We start from the raw sequence: 8,083 nt of genomic DNA, 5'->3' as shown, positions 1-8,083 counted from the left end.
TCTCCTCAAGGAGCTTCCATTTTACTAAGGAAGATATGGCATATGCAAAGCATATGCAAAATAGATATGAAATGCTTTGCATTGGAAGAGAAGGCAAAATAACAAGACAAGGGACAGATGCAGTACTACACTCACATATAGTCACTTCAAGAAAACCTTTATTCATAGATTGGATTACTACAAAGATAGAAAAGGGAAATGTGGTTGGCCAAAGCCACTGATAAAGTTGAACAAAATGATTTCCTATAAAAATTTTAAAAATAAAAAAATTAAAATTAAAACATTCTGATTGATGGAAAGTCTAATAATCATCTCTAAATAAAAAAGACTATAATGTTTTAATGTAACATAATAATTAAAATAAATTTAAATGTCTTCAAAATACTTTATTTCAAATAAATCAACACAGATGTCCCTAATTTTATTTTACATGAACTATTGAGACATCTGGTGAAGGCAAGTAATACAGAATAGGAATTAATGTCTATGAGAAGTTTTGATTTAGCTCACAGAGAACATGCCATTTATCTCTGACATTATTTCTCTATTAACTGAAGATTGGAAATTAAAGGACTTTTGAAAGTTAAATCAGATCTATCCTTTTCCAGTTTCACAAGTAAAGAAAATTAGATCTTTGACAGAATTGTTTAGTTTAGTCAGAGCAGCCTAGAATCAACCTTTATCTTTCTTTGTATCTACCATTGGTTCATTGGCATCATATTGTCATTAAATAAATGAAAACCCTCTGACTTTTTAAAAGTATTTTGAAGACTCTTATTGAAAAGAAAACAAATCTGATGTCAGCTTTAAAACTTTAAAACAACTATAATTTCACAACATTAAAATTAGGTCAGTAAATGACAGAAACTTTCAATCCATTTTAAATTGGTACCCCAATATTGAATTATTATTTGAAGTCCAAAAGTATAAAAAAAATTTAAACACCAAAGTTAATGCTCATCTTCCATGAACACAGTTAAAAAAAAAAAACAACTTACAAGGCAATTTCAAAAGGGAGAGAATGTGAACATGGGGAATCAAGAAGGCAGCAGATAAAAAAAAAAAAGCAAGGCTTTGAATTTTTTAGCTGCAGAAAAGGAAGTTCAAAGGAGACATGATAGCTGCTTTCAGATTTTTGAAGAGCCATCAAATATAAAAGATCTATTTGGTCTCAAATGGCAGAAATGAACATACCCATGATACTAGAAAGTACACTGTGATCATCCTTTTCCAATCAGAATGGAAATATTTGCTATTTCCAAAATAATTTTTGAATACTTTGGATTTTCTATTCTGGGAAAAAAAAAAAGAGAGAAAGATGAGTGAAGAGAAAGGAATTAGGAACAGAGATGAAAGGAAAGAGAAAGAAAAGAGGAGCCAATTTTATATTCATACCACTTTGAACAAATTCAATCTTACCTGATATTAGAAACAAAGCAAGATCATGGTTGGTTCGTTTTTGGATGGAATTCTGCCTGGAAATTCCCAAAGGTGCAGTTTTTTCTTTCAGGCATCATGCAGAGCTTGGAGTAAGGAAGACCTGGATTCAAATCCCCAATTGCTATTTCCTCATACTGGAAGTTTTTAAAAAACAATGTTTTCTTATCCCTTTGAAAACAATTAAAATTTATCTCCAGTTTTCATTGCTTAGAATAAATAAGTTTTATAGGCAAGTTCCTTGGAAATGATTTCTCAAAGAACTTGTACTTTAATGAGGATGAAATATTTTTAAATAAAAATTTTATGTTTATGGGGAATTAATATTGTGTTCATCACAAAGTTTCTCAATGTCATCTTCATTCTTCATTCTAGTTATGAGCTGGAACTCTATATTCCGTGTCCCCTGCCTACAGAAATGCCCTGTATTCCTGGGCCAACAGAAATCAAGTACACTGGACAAAGTCAGAGTGCCGGCATTGAGGATCTACAGCCCTATACCACCTATAAGCTAAGAGTGGTTACTTATAACTTGGTGGGCAGCACTGCTTCAGAATGGATCAGCTTCACCACTGAAAAAGAATGTGAGTAGGAAGGGAAGGAATGAAAAACATTTATTAAGCACTAGTTATGTACCGAGCAGCATGCTGAGTGCTGGGGATACAAATAGAAAAGGCTAGACAGCTTCCACTTTCTTTCTTTCTTTCTTTCTTTCTTTCTTTCTTTCTTTCTTTCTTTATTTATTTATTTTTTAAATTTTTTTTTTTTATTTAATAGCCTTTTATTTACAGGATATATGCATGGGTAACTTTACAGCATTAACAATTGCCAAACCTCTTGTTCCAATTTTTTACCTCTTACACCCCCACCCCCTCCCCTAGATGGCAGGATGATCAGTAGATATTAAATATATTAAAATATAAATTAGATACACAATATGACCTTTTTGCTGTGCAAAAAGAATCAGACTCTGAAATATTGTACAATTAGCTTGTGAAGGAAATCAAAAATGCAGGTGTGCATAAATATAGGGATTGGGAATTCAATGTAATGGTTTTTAGTCATCTCCCAGAGTTCTTTTTCTGGGCATAGCTAGTTCAGTTCATTACTGCTCCATTAGAAATGATTTGGTTGATCTCGTTGCTGAGGATGGCCTGATCCATCAGAACTGGTCATCATATAGTATTGTTGTTGAAGTATATAATGATCTCCTGGTCCTGCTCATTTCACTCAGCATCAGTTCATGTAAATCTCTCCAGGCCTTTCTGAAATCATCCTGTTGGTCATTTCTTACAGAACAGTAATATTCCATAATATTCATATACCACAATTTATTCAGCCATTCTCCAACTGATGGACATTCATTCAGTTTCCAGTTTTTAGCCACTACAAAAAGGGCTGCCACAAACATTCGTGCACATACAGGTCCCTTTCCCTTCTTTATAATCTCTTTGGGATATAATCCCAGTAGTAACACTGGACAGCTTCCACTTTCATAAAGATTGTAGTCTAATTGGGGTTCATGGCACATAAAAGAAAATTTAGTTGCAGAGAGAATGGGAAAGCTCATAAGTCCCAAGGGTTGAAAGAGGGTCAGAGAGCAGATTGGGTTATATAAGGAGGTCAGAGAGCAGCGCCAAAGGTCTTTAAATCATAGAGGCAAAAAGATGGGAGGTAGTGACTGAGCAAATGGCAAGGGATGTTGAAGTACCATCTCACCAAAGAATAGCAGAGGTGACTCCTTCCTCATTCAAGCCTTGCAAGCAGCCTTGACAGGCTCTGTGTGGGCCCAATATGGGGGGAGGAAGGGAGGTAGAAAGCAAAGGGGAAGGGACCCCCTGCTGCTGGTCAGTCTTCCTGATGCCCAGCTAGCTTTCCCAATCTACTTAATCTAAAATTCAGAATTTCCCATTAATTTTCAAACATATGATGGTTAGAGATAGCATAGATATGTTACAACTAAAGAATATTGACTATTGTCTGTAAAATATAAGCAATCATCAGATTCCTGAAATCTGATATCTATTTCTTCTATTTCTATTTGTTTTGGAAGCTGGGTAGCACAGTGGTTGGATATCAAATACAGCTGAGACACTTCCTAGCTTTGTGAGTTTGGGCAAATCATTTATCCTTTGTCTGTCTCATCTCCCTCATCTATAAAATGGAATAATAATAATAATAGCACCTACCTCTTAATATTGTTGTGAGGATCAAATGAAGTCATATTTGTAAAGCTTCTTTAAAAACTGTAAAGCATTATGTAAATTCTATTATTATTATTATTATTATCATCATCATTGCCATGGCTAATCATTTGTTTTAAATAAAACTCATGTTGTCATTAACATCACATTACCCATGTGTAAGTAATTAATATTATGTTTGACTTTTCAGAAACATCACTGTTACTCAGTATCTTAAATTAATAGTGAGGTCCAGGTACAATCAACACTTTCAGTACAGATACCAGTAATGCCCATAACACTGATTTCTAAGATTTTGCTGATGAACAACACACTGGTTTGATTTTGTCCCTGTCTGGAAAAAATTAGTATAAGGGAGTAACTTTTAAAAATTAAAGTGAATTTAATTTTGTTTAGTTATTTTTAAAGAATTTTACATCTCAATAATTGGAGACATCCCATAATATCAAAAAGCCAATTTGGATTTTTCTCCAAATTATAACCAAATTACTAAAGTACCTATTTTATTAATTTGTTAGTTGTCCTTTTTTATAAAAATTTGCCAGAAGTCTGAGCCGTAGCAGATGTCAGATACTTGGTTAATGTCTATATTATTTTAAGTCTTCCCTCTTCACTCCCCAACAAATCTTTTATTCAGTTTCATTCTCTTTTTAAGTACTCCAAAGAATCTGTGTTCTTCTCAGTTGGCATATTCCTTGGACAGATTACAGCCCATCTGTGCATGCTCATCCTCTCATCCACATCCTTACATAATTGCAGAATAAAGGATTAACTCAATAGGTATATATTGTCATATTTTCTTTCAATGTTGTATGGATACCAGTGGAACACAGAATTTCCATCAGTTGTCCCTTGACTTCATGACATGATCACATCCCTTGTGTCATAAAATGAGTAGAGATTACATAATTTTAAGTTTTTCCTCCTCCCCAAAACCCTTTAGATCTTTTCTTCTACAAGTGAAATGAGGAAAGAAGAAAATACCTCAATAATCAATTACATCCATAGACCTAAATAATCAAATTTTGTCTGATCACATTTTTTCTTTAAAAAAAAAAAAGTCATTGATACATTATGTTTTTCACAAACAATTCCTATCTAATACCCAAACAGACTTTTATGAAGTACTTTTCCCCCAAAGAAAAGTTAAGTACAATTTATTAATAAAAAAAAAATTAGGATTCATTCTTTACCTTTACCTTTGGTCATTTAATTATTAATATAATCAATACTTTTGACCAATTTTCTTACCCCTGTATTGAATATTGTATATATAATAACGCATGTTGTAGTGATTGGGTATCTTTCTTGTAGTTCTGCTCTTTTTAATTTATATCATCTTTCTACATTTCTCTCATTTTAAAAAATATTTGTCATTCTTTACAATGTATTAATATTCCATTATATTCAGATTTTATAATCTGTTCAGCTACTCTCCAATCACCGAGCACATAGCTGATCCATTTTTATTGTCATAAATAATACTTCTGTAGAATTTTTGGTACATGTGGTTCTTTTCTTACCCCTAATAACCCAGTTGTGTCAGAGAATATGAACAGCATAGTGAGGTTTCTTGAATAATTACAAATTATTTCCAGAACATTGAGACCAACAATTCTAATGGGCATTGAGTAATATTCCCATTTTTGTATAGAACTTGCAATAATGAGTATTTTTACTTTTTAGCAACTCTGCTAGTTTGATGAGGAGGACTCTGGGGGCAGATAATTATGGCTCTTTTGGTCATACTTCAATTGTTTTTTTTCTTATGGTTGATCTTCTAAACTTATAAGTCAAATAGTGATCTCCTTTGCTTTTAAATTATGTCCTTTGTTGATTTGGAAGGACTTTTATGGCAAAGGGTTGCAAGAATCTTATTTGGGGGTCTAATATCTTATTTTAACATTGTTAGAAATGCCTATTACAGAATATCCCTCCATCAATGCATGGAACAGCTCTTCATAGTTCATGTTCTTAGAGAATTTTGAAAAAACTGAAGAGATTAAGTAACTTGCACATGATCACCCATGTTCACACAGACAGATTTTGTCAGTTAAACCAAGGTCTTCCTAACACCAAGATCAGCTTTCAAGTTCTACCCATTACACAACACTGCCTCTCATTTGTATGGTACTGGAAAATATTAGGATGAAGAAATTTGGATGAAAAATTTAAAGTGACCCAAAGAAGCCATTGATATAAACTTCATTCAAGGTCCAAGTTATAAATATTAAAATTAGTGAAAACATAGAAGTTTTAAAGGATTGTAATGGGTGTTTTGATATTTCAGAACTTCAAAAGAATTGTCACTCTCTCTCTCATTACAGATTCAATCATTTCCATGTCAAAGAATTTGATTCCTTTAGTTATTATGGGCAAAAAATGTCATCTTTTCCCCAACTTTTTGTTCATGAGCTAACCAGAATTTTGCAAAGTTGATCCTTGAATAACATTATATTTCTAGACTCATTCATAAAAACTTTGCAGGAAATTCCAGAAACTATATTTGCTGGGAACATTCCCTCCTCAATTCTCTTTTTGTCTTTTATTTTTAAAGATTTGGATTAAATCCTATCTTGTGAATGAGACCTTTCCTATTCCTTCTTACTGCAAGTGCCTTCCCTCTTTGAGATTCCCAACCCATTTACTATGTATTTTATATTATTTATATTGTATCTATTATTAGGATGTGAGTCTCATGAGGGAGGAATCGTTAATTAAACAGTTAATAAGTACTTATTGTGTAGTTCAAAGCCCAATATCATCCTTAGGTCATGAAAAGACATCCAAATAAGGACTCTGATGGTAATATTGATGCTATTTGTGCTCAGTGACCAATGTGTTCATGCAGTTGTCTTGCTAGCTTTCACAGAGATAAGGTAGCCTAGAGAAAGGTCACTAACCCTGAATGCATTTAAGTCTTAAGACTACCACAAACTAGTTATATGACTTTTGAACAAGTCATTAAAACTTCTCTAAGTCTGAGAATTCTCATCCATATATTGGAGAGGAACATACTTAAAGCACTTATCTCAACAATTAATAAGCATGTATTAAGTGCTTACTATGTTCCAGGTACTATGGTAAGTACTTGGAATAGAAATACAAGATAGAAATGTAGATATTGCCTGCCTATCAAGGCAGGCCTTGATATGCCTATCAAGGATAGAGGGCATAGGAGAAAAAGTCCAAAGTATAGTGAAGAGAAATGAGAAATGCCTCTCTTAGGTGGCCTTCTCAAATGGAGGTTCTGGGAAGAGTCATACAAATCAGAGGGAGAAGCAGCAAAGGGATGAGGGTGCATTTAATGTATAAATTTCAGGGCTGGAGTGAAATTCCAGGATGAAGAGGTTTCTGAGCACTATAAAGAAGGTCACAGGATTGCTGCAAGGATCAAGTGGAATAAGGCTTTTAAAATACTTTATAAATACAAAATGCTATTTAGACATAATCTATTATAGAAAGCAGAGAAACAGATCATTTTGGTCATGAGCTAGTCAGGATTTTGCACTTAGTCCTAACAGTAACACTGGCACAGTAGATTCTTTATTCCATTGTATTTTTTTTAGTGAAAGTAATAGATAAGCCAGTTTTTGAAAGCATGAATGAATAAAGAGAAAGGAAAGAAGAAAGGACAAGAAGGAAGGAAAACGGAAAGAAAAGGGGGAGGGAAGAGAAAAGTTTCTATAATTTGGTCAGTATTTCTCTAAAAACCGGTTCCATTTTCATATAGTTCTTTAGGATTCCCAATAGACTAGTTCTCCCTTTGGAAGAAGATGGCCAGTTGGAATCTCTCCAATTTCCTTGAAACCTATATCACTTCCTCCCCCTTGAATTGTTTAGACACTCATTAAAAAGCAAACCAAAGCTTCTAGACATTTTTCTGTTTTCATATGTTGCTGAACAATGGAAAGCACGTGTGTGTATGTATAACATTCACAGTCTCTCCTATCTCTGATGTAGTATTTAGGAGACCTGAACTTGATTATATACTAATGTACTGTGCTATTGATTGATTAGTCAGGGCAATGACTTATTATACTGGAATTGCTGTTTGCAAGGCTTTTTAACTATCTTTGAAAACAAACTAATGGTTCAAGAAAAAGCTTTAAAAATGAATGGGTACCAAAAGGACATAATTCACTGTTCTAAGCAGTTTGGTTTAGAGAGAAAAAAATATATTAACTTCATCTAGTCCTAGGGGCTTTGTTGCAATAAATATTGATCTGATATGAAAAATAGCTATCTACTGTAGTTAATAGTGTTAAGGATACTTTACCTGTTAAAAGAAGGAAAATGCAACAAAATATGAGCTCCCAGGGTTATGTTGCTGAGCAGAACCATTGTATGTTAATGGTTTTATTTCATAAAACACCATTCTGCATCGATTTTGGGAAGCAGGTGCAGAGTTGCTTAAGAAAGCACTTTCTCCATGTTCCCTC

Source organism: Sarcophilus harrisii, chromosome 4 (genome assembly GCF_902635505.1).
Source record: "Sarcophilus harrisii chromosome 4, mSarHar1.11, whole genome shotgun sequence".
NCBI classification, from domain to species: Eukaryota; Metazoa; Chordata; class Mammalia; order Dasyuromorphia; family Dasyuridae; genus Sarcophilus; species Sarcophilus harrisii.
This window is presented reverse-complemented; position numbering follows the sequence as displayed.